The sequence below is a fragment of the Pinus tabuliformis genome, chromosome 4_1 (assembly GCF_031772625.1).
Source record: "Pinus tabuliformis cultivar Carrire ecotype Pingquan chromosome 4_1, CPIR1, whole genome shotgun sequence".
Lineage (NCBI taxonomy): Eukaryota > Viridiplantae > Streptophyta > Pinopsida > Pinales > Pinaceae > Pinus > Pinus tabuliformis.
In genome coordinates this window covers 155285427-155299203 of record NC_142303.1, presented here as the reverse complement: position 1 = coordinate 155299203, position 13777 = coordinate 155285427, and the positions used below count along the sequence as shown (strand labels likewise).

The 13777-nt window shown below is 36.7% G+C and overlaps 2 pseudogenes; one reads left to right on the top strand and one right to left on the bottom strand.

Moving 5' to 3' along the window:
* The first annotated feature begins 6032 nt into the window (after positions 1–6032).
* Positions 6033–12438, top strand: LOC149174666 (uncharacterized; annotated as a pseudogene).
* On the bottom strand, positions 7990–11478 carry LOC149174667 (bifunctional TH2 protein, mitochondrial pseudogene; annotated as a pseudogene).
* Positions 12439–13777: the final 1339 nt, after the last annotated feature.

Below are 13777 nucleotides of genomic sequence, written 5' to 3'. Positions count from 1 at the left end.
TCAGACGCATGTTTTGACTCTGAGCTAGAACCTGACAAGGGGAAACAATCATTGATGTAGAACTAAACACCATTGTTTCAACCGCCAAGGTTAAGAAAAGTGAGTTTGAAGATCCAGAGGAGGCTGAGCACCTCTTCCACTCACATATGTGGGTGAAGGGTCCTCCACTACAGTTCCTTGTCGATAGTGGGAGTCAAAGGAACCTCATCTCAGGAGAGGTCATTAAGTGTTTGGGTCTACCGATAACACCACACCCATAACCATATACCATTGGATGGCTCCACCAAGGGTAATATCTTCATGTTAGCCAACAGTTCTTTCTACCCTACAACATCAAGCCTTTCACGGACGAGGTATTGTGTGATGTTTCTCCCTTTGAAGTTTGTAATGTTTTATTAAGCCAACCATACTTATGGAAGAGTCGTGCTGTGTATGAGTCCATACCTCATATTGTTATTAATACTTTGGGTAGAAAACTATACAGGGTATCGAAGGTAGCCCCACCTCCTGTTGTTATTAATCTCTACTAAGCAATCCAGTAAGATCATCTCCCAAACTGTGAAATTTGTTTTCTTTGTGATTCACTCTCAAAGTAAGGGGGTGATCATGGCCATATCCATGGCCTCCAGAAAGGCCTCCGTTGTGTAGCAGAAGTAAGTGGATAAGGTCGTAGAAGAGTACAGGGACATCTTCTCCTCACCCATGGGGGTACCTTTGCATTTTCAGGTCAAGCATTCAATCGATCTGACCCCCTGCGCACCTCTACCTAATGGAACAATCTACCATCGCTTTCTTTTAGAAAATGAAGAAATCAAACAACAGATCTAGGAGTTTCTACAAAAAGGGCACATTTGACTAAGTTCCTCGCCTTGTGGGAGCCCAATTGTACTCATGCAGAAGAAAGATGGGACATGGAGACTTTACATTGATTACAGGCACTGAAAAAATCACAATAAGGAACAAATTCCTGATCCCACATATTGATGACTTTCTCGGCTAGCTCAAGGGGATAAGTACTTCAACAAGATTGATTTGAAGTTCGACTATCACGAAGTTCTAATAAAGCCCACAGATGTATGGAAGATTGTCTTCAAGTCCAAGGAGGGTCTCTTTGAGTGGATGGTCATGCCCTTCAGGTTGAAAAATTCCCTTGCAACTTTTATGAGGTCAATGGATGACATATTGTGACATTTCACCAACTCATTCATGGTTGTGTATCTGGATACTATCGTCATCTTCAACAAGAGTTAGAAAGAGCACATGCAACATATTTTGTAGGTCCTTTAAACCCTGTTGTAGCACAAGCTATGTACCAACCTAGATAAATTCTCCTTTGGCATGGGCTAGGTCCAATATTTGGGATACATAATTGATGAGAAAGGTGTGCATGTGGATCCAAATAAGATCTAAGTCATTCGAGATTGGGTGGCCCCAATGACTCTAACATAGCTTCACAACTTCTTGGCCCTTGCTAATTTCTATTAGAGATTCATGTTGGGGTTCTCTCATATCACTTGGTAGTTGAGTCAAGTTACCAAGGGTGGTGCAAAAGCAAATTTTTCTGGGTTTGAGTCACAACAAAAGACATATTCATTGAACTGAAGCACTACCTTTGCTTTTCACCATTCTTCACCTTACCAAACCTATAACAACAATTTGAGATTGAGACAGATGCCTCTGAGTATGCTATTGGTGCATTCGTCGCTCGTCAAGGGCATCTAGTAGCCTATCACAGTGATACGCTCTATGATATTATTCAAAGGTACCCCAACTATGAAAGGAAAGGTATTATATCGTGCAGGCTTACCGAAAATGGAAACATTATATTATGGGGGAAGGAGACGATCATCCACACGAATCACCAACCTCTTCAATTTATGCAGACATAGGGGAAGTTGCAGAATGATTGCCATCATAAATGGTCCTCATACCTACAACAATTCCATTTGAACATTAAATACAAGAAGGATAACACCAATAATGTTGCAGATTGCCTTAGTTAGCCCCCGATTATGGCAACAAGCACATTTCTTAACTCTCATGGGCACAAGGCCTATGGATCGGCGCATCTATATGAAAATGACTTGGAATTCATTGCCACCTACAATATCTTAATGGTTGGAAAGCCAGTTTAAGACTTCCAGCTTTAGGATGCACTATTGTGTTATCTGGGACATATTTATGTTCCTTCAAGCAAGCGTGCCAAGCTGATTTGGGAGGTGCATTACAACCAAGATGTTGGACACTTTTGTGTGGATAAGACAATGACAATACTGCAAAAATATTTTTATTGGCCAAAACTTCGACATGATTTTGGAAGATACATCAAATCCTACACTACCAGTGCCATCACCAAGCCAACCATTAAGAAGCAAGGCATGTACATTCCTCTGCATACTCCTAACCAACCTTGATAATCCATATCCATGGACTATATGTCTAGACTTCCTTCTACCAAGCATGGTAATGATTGTCTATTTGTGGTTGTTGATAGACTTTCTAAGATGGCCATATTGGTCGCCTGCATGAAGAGTATCACAACAAAAGCCATTGCGAATCTCTTCTTTGAACGAGTGTCGTTGCATTTTGGGATCCCGCAGACCATTAAATCAGATCAAGATAGCAAGTTCCTAAGCACATTCTTGTCAAGCCTCTGGTCATTGTTGGACACCAAGCTCACCAAGTCGACTACATTCCACCCCCAGTGTAATATCTAGGCAAAGGTCGTCAATAGGATGATATTGCACATTTTACACATGTACAACTCTAAGCACACACGAACAAGAGATGAGAGTCTCTCCTATGTGCAACGCAAATACAACACAACTCTCCATAGCTCAAGTGACCACAACCCCTTTCAAGTGGGCTTGGGATTTCAACCATTGTGTCCCATTGATGTTGCAATTTCTCTTGCAACTACATAGACAAAATTTGCACATGTTCAATTTGAAGCTGATAAGGTCATCAAGTTTATTGAAAGCATTCAACACATCTGCCAGCATGTTCATGATATCCTGGATAAATCCAATACTAAGTACAAGCATTGTCATGATCAACATCGAGTGCCACATTAGTTTCAAGTGGGCAACAAGGTTTGGTTGCATTTGCAAAAGGAACATCGAGTTCCAGAGCCCATCGAAAGCTTTGACCAATCTAATACAAACCTTACACCATCACCAAGGTTGTGGGTGACAACACTTTTGAGTTAAGTATCCCCCCATTCCTTGGCCTACAACCAGTATTCAATGTGGATTGCCTTCGGCCATACTTTCGACCATTGTTGGACACATAAGAGATTGTTGAGCAACTGACACCAATAGAGCTCAACCCATATTGAATTGAATAGGCCACAACTGATCAGATCATGGACACACAAATTATGAACACTCACCAGTAGAGGATCCAATTGTATCAGGTTGTCAAAGTTGGTCAGCTCCTACACCAAGGCAAGTGGCTCACTAGGGACCAAGTTTAGTTGAAGTTTCCTCACCTAATGAAGGCACTCAACGCAATGGGGACCATTACTTCCTAAGGGGTAAGAATTGATCCAAGATATATTGGAGGTCACCCATCTATTATACTTGGACCCCCAACACCATTTTCTATCATTTTACTATTTTTTAACATAGTTTCCTATTTCAACAGTTTTTCTATTTTTGGTAGTTTTTGGGTCATGAATGTTTGGAGCTGTTTTGAGGCCCTAAATGATGTTTTTTGGGGAAATGAGAAAACATAGATCTTTGATCCCTGCTTGTAATCAAAAGTTGTTGTCCTTGGATATACCTTTTTAATGGGATATCATGAGTGCCAAACTAAGATCATATGCCAACGTTACAACCTTGGGAAGTTGATGTTCCAACTAACCCCATCGGGGCCCATACCTTTTGGCGCTTCATCTCCTAGGATTAGGTTTTTGGATGTTTAGGGTTTTTCATTGTTTTACAAGATAAAAAGGTCTCCAAGCCTCATTGTAATACAATTCAAAAGGCATGTAGTCATCACATCTCTTCTCATAGATATATTACCATCGCTTGAGCTAGTTTTATTTCATTCTGCATGTGATTTTTTTTAGCATTTTCTATTTAGTAAGTTAGGTTCAGTTTCACGGTATCTATGTTTTTCTATTTTGAATTTGTATTTCATTTCGTTCCTTCATAAATCTAGACCAGGTAAAGGGTGCCCACCCCTATGAAGGCCTGAATGGGCACTAGATCGTATTCCCCTCAAATGCGTAGATGGATTTGTTATCTAGTGATCTTCAGGTGGCCACGCACTCACACTAGTTTGCTTGTGGACCAGATAAACTTTATAAAAATGAATACAAAACATGAAGGAGGTGGACCTGGTGGGACCCCATGCTTGAGTTCACAAGGTAGTGGCCACATGGATGCCGCCAGCTATTGTTCATCAACCACTACCACGACCCTTGTGAATCACACTCACTCAACGAACACGCCGACAAGGGAGGGTTCGACCCAGTCGTGGTTTTAGTGTGGAACCTTGCCACAACCCACTGCTCATCGCTTGCTGCTTAAGTATTTATTCAATGTAACATGCAGTGGGTGCACCAATGAGGGTTGGTTCACCCGACAACGGTTCCACCATGAAATACTATTACTACACACTGCCCTTTCTCCCTTAGCTAACATTCAATTGTCGCGGGCAGTAATGTAACCAAGCAGTATGATGTAGACCTAACTAGGGGGACCCACCAAACTAACTTGTCAAGGTTATGTGGAGGCCACAAGGGTTCCACGTGGCAAACATGATGATGTGGCCTCTTATAATATTTATATTTATATCACCAAAAAGCTCTTGATGAACTGAACATGATGGTGATATTTGTTTGAGTTTTGACAACATTGGAAAAAGAGGATTTTTGTAAGCCCATCTTCATAGCAAACATTGGAGATTGGGTCAAATGAATAGATAACAACTCTCACAGCTCAAGATAGTACAAGGGGGTGGGAGGAAGTGTTACGAATTTATTCTTCTTGATTGCAATGAATGTAACAAGGTGCTTTACAATTTAATTTAGACTTGGACTCCTTTCAGGATAGTTTAATTTACCTAAAGTGGCTTCCATCTTGAACCCCTCCCCATGAGGTTTAAACCTAAGATTGTGTGGGGACTAAACCCCACTCAAACTCACTGGGCTACAACTCATGGATATATATATAAGAGAGAGAAAAATAATATTTTAAAAAACTAAATAGATTCATCTTAGAATTGAATTTATGAAATGAGAGGTTAAATTTCTATATATATATATATATTTTATTATTTACTATAAAAAATAACACATAATATAGAATTAAATAATTTAAAAATAAGTATTAATTTTTATTTTTTTATATCTAATATTTGACAAATCCAATTTCAAGATAAATCTAAGTTAATTATAAAATAATAAAAATAATATTCATCCATTACCTAAGTAAAACCTTTTCCATTAAAAATAAAATAAAAAATAATATAACTATTAAAATATAATAATTTATTTATTTATAAAAAATAATATACCCATTAAAATATAATAATTTATTTATTTATTTTTTATCTACAGCATTAGCATAAAGCATTCTCAGTTTAGTAACTGAGAATTTAGTTTAATAAAAATTACTAAATTTTTAAAAGATTTTCATTTAAAAAATTAAAGAGTGAACGTTCTTATTGGTAATTATTTAAATGTATAAGTAACTTTGTTCTAGGTTCATTTTAATTGAAAAAAAAATAGATACATAAGCTCAATATGTTGCAGGGAGGTGTCCTTTATTGTTATTATATGTATATTTGCGTCGAGAGGTATTCTACAACCCAATATAGGGGTAATGTGTAGATGTAATGAGGCTATAAGGCGTTTCTTCTGAGAATAACTTCCTTCCTATCTTACTTGTCGCCTTCATGCCCATCTAATCTGATGTTAGACGATTCAAATGTTTTCCACCATTAGATACACAGTGTTAACTGTTACCCAACTCCTTAACTAACTAACTAACTCTCTCGGGTTTTAATGTTCTTTGAGACTGTAAATGTTGCGCAAAAGTAAGTCATAGCTTCGCAGTAGTGATGAACAGTGTAAATGTTGTGCACAGTTCCGCAGAAATCACTATTGTGAAGAAGAGGAAGTCAGATACAGATACAAATTTGCATAATTGTGTATAATTTTTTCATAAGATGCCCTTACTATTGTGAAGAAGAGGAGGTCAGATACAGATACAAATTTGCATAATGTTTTCATAAGATGCCCTTTGATTTTGCGAAGATTAGGGACTTTAATAGCATAAAGATGGAATAGTTTTGTTTACTAACCAGTGTATCGTGGTCGTGATTTCTTGTCACTGTTGCACTTGTATTTACAATACAGGGATGATAGTGGTTGTGGGTGAAATGGTATGGATTTGCCCCTAATTTGTGCCATAACGAGTATACTGATATATTATTTCTATGCATCGAAACAGATCTATATGGTGGAGGTGTCCTGTTACAGGCCCCCTCAGGGATGGAGGGTATCGTTTCACAATTTCATAGAACATGCCATGATTTCAAGGGAAAGAGCATGGAGTTTCAAAAAAAATTCTTGAAAGGGCCACCATGACCAAATATGTTGTTGCCCCTCCTGCTCTAAACTACTTGCCCCTTAGGTTAACGCATGAGGTTTCTTGCCATGAAGCAGAGATCACCATGTTTGGCTGTGTGCGGGATCTGCCCAACGTTAAGCGAGTGTTGATCACATCTACATACATTAGGTGGTAAGGCAGCCATTCAATTTACAACTCATCCAAATTCTTATTAATATAATGCATTCTAGCTCATGTACATGATTCTTGTTCTAACCTTTAGTTATTTTTGTTTTGGATAGCGTTGACGGTCAATTTTTCTCATCAGCAGATTAATTTGATTTGAGAAGAGGATGGTCATTACCTGATTTTCCCTCTATTTTTCCTGCTATCTTGATTGGGAAAATTCTTGTAATGGATGAGGACATTAATTTTGTTTCTGTTGCAACTAATTCTTATGTGCAACTCTCTTTTAGGATTCAATTCTTTTGAGGGCATAGTTCTATGGATGTGTTAAATGTCTATTTTCCAATATTCCACGAGACTACTGTGCTAAATCTTAGAAGTCGTTGTTAGTTGACATGGATGATTATAACTTCTAGAATTTGGTGCATGAAGTCCTTGGACTTGTATGTAGGTTTCATACGTTGTCTGAGTTTGATGAAGGGAAGCGGAGCTGTTGAAGACGTCTAGTGCACCACAACCAACAGGCTAACAGCGTAGGAATCCCAAACCTTTTTTAAAGAAATTTCTTCAAAATATTTATACAACCGCTTCAAAAATATATTGGGTTTAGACTGTTACATCTTGCATGCTATAATGAAATAACCCAAATCAGTAGCATATGCCATGTATCTTCAATAATGTTTGTCACAAGATATTATCCTGCATTGAAAACTAATAATGACCCTGATTTATACAAGTTTTCCCTCCAAGTGTTCGATTAATTACTGTAACGTCCTGTAAAGACTTGCTTCTTATCAGGATTCCTAACTAAGGTCTGGAACTGTAGCATTGAAATCAGATCAACAAATTGAATCTAGATTAAATTCATGCTATGTTGCATGTTTCTACAACATTAGCATATAAAGGATGGAGGCATGATCATCAATTTACAAGGCCTTCAGGTATCGTTCAACTCACTGTTCGAGCAATACATGCTAAACTAGAACATGTAGACTCTCAACAATTTTTTCAACTGAAAAAGAAAAGAAAAATTGTAGATCCCGATTCACCATTCGAATGCCACATTCAACCAAAACTTCTGAGTTAAATTGATATTTGGGGTGTTATTTTTCTGCAAAATTTGCCCTCCTATTTTATAGGATGTGTGAATACATTCATGTATCATGTATGTAATTTTTAATAACTGTATCTTCACAAAAACACATTGCCACAACAAACACCATGCACTGAAAGAGAGCTCCAATCAATTGGAAGAACCCAAAATAAAAGCATGTATTTCACTCCAACTAGAGACGGTATGAAGAATTTCACTTTGTTTTGTCCAAGAACTAGATCCTTCTACACATGCTCTCTCATGTTTGAGAATACTAGAAAACAAAGCAACAAATGATACTCCAAAACGTTTTCCAACCCTTCCTAGCGTTGAGCTTTTACCAGTCACTATTCCAATATTTGCCCGAAGAAGACAAAGCAAGTCACCTAAACTGTCCCCAATGTATATAGAGATATGTTCCGTGTCCTGGTATTTTGAAGAACATATATTATTAAATATTTTTACCTTGTCAACTGTTGACTCAACACGCCTATCAATACCACCGTCAAGACTGATTCCAGAAAGGTAAGTTTATTTGAATGAATTTGTAAACCATCCAAACCACTTGATGAAAAAGTGGCCCTGATGATATCTCCACTCCAACAAACAGAAATTATGTGCACTCCCACATTTAAATCGTCCATCTTCGTTAGGATTTGTTCAAAGAAGTTTGCACATCCATCCTAAAATGCAAGATGCTTTCCTTCCTTTTTAATATCATCTATATTAATGCCCTCAAGGACACCTGACTCCATAACTTTTGAGTTTCCCTCCATTTCGAATTGAGACAGCTGCACAACAGATTGGTGGAGACGTTCATAATAAAAAATGTCCACTTCCTCGGGTGGAAAAATCTTCCTTAAACATTCTTCACATTCTTTAGAATATTGACTAGAAAGTGTATCCCAAGTGTTTTGCAACTCTGATGATGTCTTTCTATCACTTCGGTTTTCAACACCATTTTGCTCAGTTTTGAGAGTAGTCAATATTGCAATTTAGGCTAACACTGTTGATGAATCCAAGAGAGTGCAAGACAAATCAAAATCTGAGACAATGCTATATCGGCGGCTGGCTGAGTCACCCGGTTTCAATAATGCAACCTCTACATTGAGACACGATACCGCATCTTTACGTTGCGCTTTTCCATGGGGAGGAGTGTTAATCCCACATTCAAACTGTAGGACATAGACGAAAGAGTATTAATGATGATATGATATCACAGTTATATATGTAACCATTCTTGAACCAAAACTCAATACATTCTCTATTGTAATGAGAAATAGTTTTAGTGCTACCCTTAGTCCCAATTGTTGAGAAATTAGATTTACTTCAATAGTTGAGAACTTCTATGCAACTCTCACATTGAAATGAGAGATTTAGGTTATTCAACTCTATTGTTGAGAAATTAGATTTACTTCAATAGTTGAGAACTTCTATGCAACTCTCACATTGAAATGAGAGAGTTGAAATGAGAGATTTAGGTTATTCAACTTCTATGCAACTCTCACATTGAAATGAGAGAGTTGAAATGAGAGATTTAGGTTATTCAACTCTCTCATTGAAATGAGAATAAATTAGATTTAGGTTATGCAACTCTCCCATTGAAATGAGAATAAATTAGATTTAGGTTATGAGATATAAATTAGATTTATGTTATTTCTCATAGAATTAGCCCCTAGATTTACTTCTATGCAACTCTCTCATTGAAATGAGACTTCTATGCAACTCTCCCATTGAAATGGGACTTCTATGCAACTCTCCCCCATTGAAATGAGAATAAATTAGATTTAGGTTATGAGATATAAATTAGATTTAGGTTATTTCTCATAGAATTAGCCCCTAGATTTACTTCTATGCAACTCTCCCATTGAAATGAGACTTCTATGCAACTCTCCCCCATTGAAATGAGACTTCTATGCAACTCTCCCCCATTGAAATGAGATTTCTATGCAACTCTCCCATTGAAATGAGAATAAATTAGATTTAGGTTGAAATGAGAATAAATTAGATTTAGGTTATGAGATATAAATTAGATTTAGGTTATTTCTCATAGAATTAGCCCCTAGATTTACTTCTATGCAACTCTCCCATTGAAATGAGAATAAATTAGATTTAGGTTATTTCTCATAGAATTAGCCCCCTCTTGAAGATAAAGGTGCCCAGGCCAAAGCCGGAGGGAACATTACAAGATAAAGGTGCCTAGGCCAAAGCCGGAGGGAACATTACAAGATAAAGGTGCCTAGGCCAAAGCTGGAGGGAACATTACATGAAATCAATTTACCAGGAGGAAAGATATGAATTCTCAACCCTAATGAAATCAATTTACCAAGAGGAAAGATATGAATTCTCAACCCTATCTCCCATTGAAATGAGAATAAATTAGATTTAGGTTATTTCTCATAGAATTAGCCCCCTCTTGAAGATAAAGGTGCCCAGGCCAAAGCTGGAGGGAACATTACAAGATAAAAGTGCCTAGGCCAAAGTTGGAGGGAACATTACAAGATAAAGGTGCCTAGGCCAAAGCTGGAGGGAACATTACATGAAATCAATTTACCAAGAGGAAAGATATGAATTCTCAACCCTAATGAAATCAATTTACCAAGAGGAAAGATATGAATTCTCAACCCTAATGGATCAATATGCTTGCCTACAACCCCGTTCAAATCAAGTTGTTCTTTATAGGATGATGCGCGTTTTAGAATGTTTTTTGAATTGACCGGAACTACTTCTTAGGCAACTCACTTCACCTTTTTTGGAATATACAATGGGACGCTTCTCTATGAGCCTTCTTTCTTATGGCTATGATTTTGGTACTTGCTTTTAAACTAAACATCCAAAACTTGTTCTTGTTTGATCAACATGATGACATACAACTCGAGAAACCCCCTGCTATTTTGGTTATTCCTACTTTACATAGAACTTGATAAATGGTTTTGTTGAGAAACCCCCTGCTATTTTGGTTATTCCTACTTTACATAGAACTTGATAAATGGTTTTGTTGGTTCCCTACTCGACATACACAAGACTATTTTGGTTGCTCCTCCTCTTCTATCTGGTATATATCTATCTATAAAAGAATCTTATATGGTGATACACACCCTTTGTAAAGGCCTCCCAGTGCAAGCTACCAATCCAAATACTAAGATTGTAGGGTCTTCTTCATTTTGTACACAATTTCCAACCATCCAATGCCCAAATCTCTTATTATTTCAATATTTGAATAGCTATTGTGGTGGTTCATGTTTATCAATTTGGGGATTTATGCCACAAAATTAAGGAAATGTTCAAAATTTGTTGCTCAAGTAAGTATCCACCATAATGATTGTCAACTAGTGTGGATTGCATTTCATTAAATGATGAATGGTTGAGTTCGCTTAATTCTTTTTCTATATTTCATATATTTTGACTTGTTATATCTATTTCATATTAGTATATTTTGACTTGTTAACTTTTCTTACTACGTGTCACGATGCAGATTTGTAATAAATCTTGGTTGGAACTGTCTCAGGCAGGTTTGAATCATTTGTAATAAATCTTGGTTGGAACTGTCTCAGGCAGGTTTGAATCATTCATGGTTCGGGCAGGTTTGAATCATTCATGGTTCATGGTTCCAACCTGCTTGGTGATAGTTTTTGCCATTTTTGAGCTAGCAAGCATTCTCCAAGAATTTGCATGGTGCTTATTATTGTAGTTGATTAAACCTAATATTTATACATTTAATCTTGTAGCAAATTGTTCTCCTTAAATCTAGCCATATAGAAAGTCAAGATTCTTATTTATTTAAAACTTGATTGAATTTTCTATAATCTTATTAGATTTTCACTTGAAAAGAGGATTATTTCTCAACAAAAATAATTTACACCTATTTGAATCCCTGTATAGCATTCATTAAAATATCCATGATTGATGTCTCTTAATTCTTTTAGTATATATCATATATTTTCATCTCTTGTTAATTTACACCTATTTGAATCCTTGCATAAAATTTCATCAAAATATCCATGATTGATGTCTCTTAATTATTTTAGTATATATCATATATTTTCATCTCTTGTGAACTTAGTCATCAAACCATGTTCTATAGCTACGTGTGAAGTTTTTTTGGATAAGGGAGGGAAACTGAGCTCTAAAAGTCTCACAATGGATCAACTTCTGCTAGAGGATTAACCTCTTATGTCCCAAGCACCATTGATGTAAGGAGTACAACACAACTTTGGTCTTTTTGCAACAAACAAGTTATTAACAATGTATCCCCAGTCCTCTACTAATCTTGCAATAGGTGGGTTCCCTGCAACTATTGTGAATTCTATGGATAAACACCACCAAGGTCAACCACTTGTTTCCAATGCAGGCAAAATGGGAAACTTTGGAGGAAATATATTTGGCATGCTGCAGGGGAGTAGTTTCAAAATCTCTCAAGCTGCCAACTCACAAGATATTCAAGGCACCATAGATCTCATGTATAGGTCCTTGGAAACACAAAATAATCATTCTCATGATCAACCTGGCATGGTGCACCGGGGAAGCAAACAATTTACTAATGTGTATTTGTTGAGGCCTTTTGAATCATCTATTTATGACACTCATCAACTATTGTAGTTCTGATATGTTTGTTCTTACAACACATTTTCCTTGTCCTGAGAGTTGAAGATAATTGTTAAAACTTCACTATGACAATTATTTGTACCATCTAGATGCAGACAATTGCTTTCAATTACTATTGCTTATTTTCTTGTCATCATGTTGGTTGTGTTTGTTATCTTTATCTAGATTACAATATAATACTCAAATGGATATTGCTAATTTAGGTCAATATAGGTATATCTTATGTGGATGTTGCATCAGTTTAATGATCACATTAGATAGGATGAACTTAGGGAATGGGTTTGTAACTTGTCCCTCTATTCTTGTTCTTGAAATATATCATATATTTTCATCTCTTGTTAATTTACACCTATTTGAATCCATTGATGTCTCTTAATTCTTTTAGTATATATCATATATTTTAATCTCTTGTTAACTTAGTCATCAAACCATATTCGATCGGTACGTGTGAAGTTATTTTTTGGATAAGGGAGGGAAACCAGGCTCTGAAAGTCAATCTTCTTAACCCACATTCAAATGCTCAACATCCACAACTTCTTGTGCCATAGCTTCATTAATACTAACATTTCTTTTCTATAGTTTCATGTAAGCCTCCATGACTTCTTCGGCTTCATTTACAATTTGGTCCCAAGCCCCTACAACTCCTGGATTATTATGGGATCCCCATGAAAATGAAGTTGGCAAAATGCTCTACAGAATTTCAGTACCATTTGGTTTAATGGAGCACCTTAATGGTCAACAACTTAAAATGACTTGTAGTGTGGACCTCATGGGGTTTATGGCTATCTTTAACTTTCTTATGAATGAGACAAAACCAATTCCGGTAATTGTCTTAGAGCTCATTTAACTAAGGCAACTTGGCAGCTTTAAACCCCAACAAACATAGAATGGGTGTATTGTTAGGGATCCATATGCTTGCTTCTTAACTTATCATACATTGTCTCTCCCCTTTCAAGGTATGTGATGGATACTGTATTTTGAAATAGTTCTTTGTTGATTTAAATTGTTCAGGTAATTCCATTCTACTCAATATGATATCAGAAGCAAGTGAAATCAATTTTGGAAAACATAAAGCCTATTGTGGACTCTTGGATCTCAAATTTGTTGCAGAGAATGAGATTGGACAAGGTGATATTGAATCTAGATCTGGTACCGAGTTTTCCGAAACCAAACCTAAGGATTCCCAATGCATAAGTTTGTGTTCATCTATGCTCATCTTCCATATGTTATCCACTTACGATGTTTCCTTTGACACAAGGCACAAGGAGGACAACATTAAGATTTCTCTTTTACTCAAATTGGGCTACATTTAGATAGCATAACATAACACATC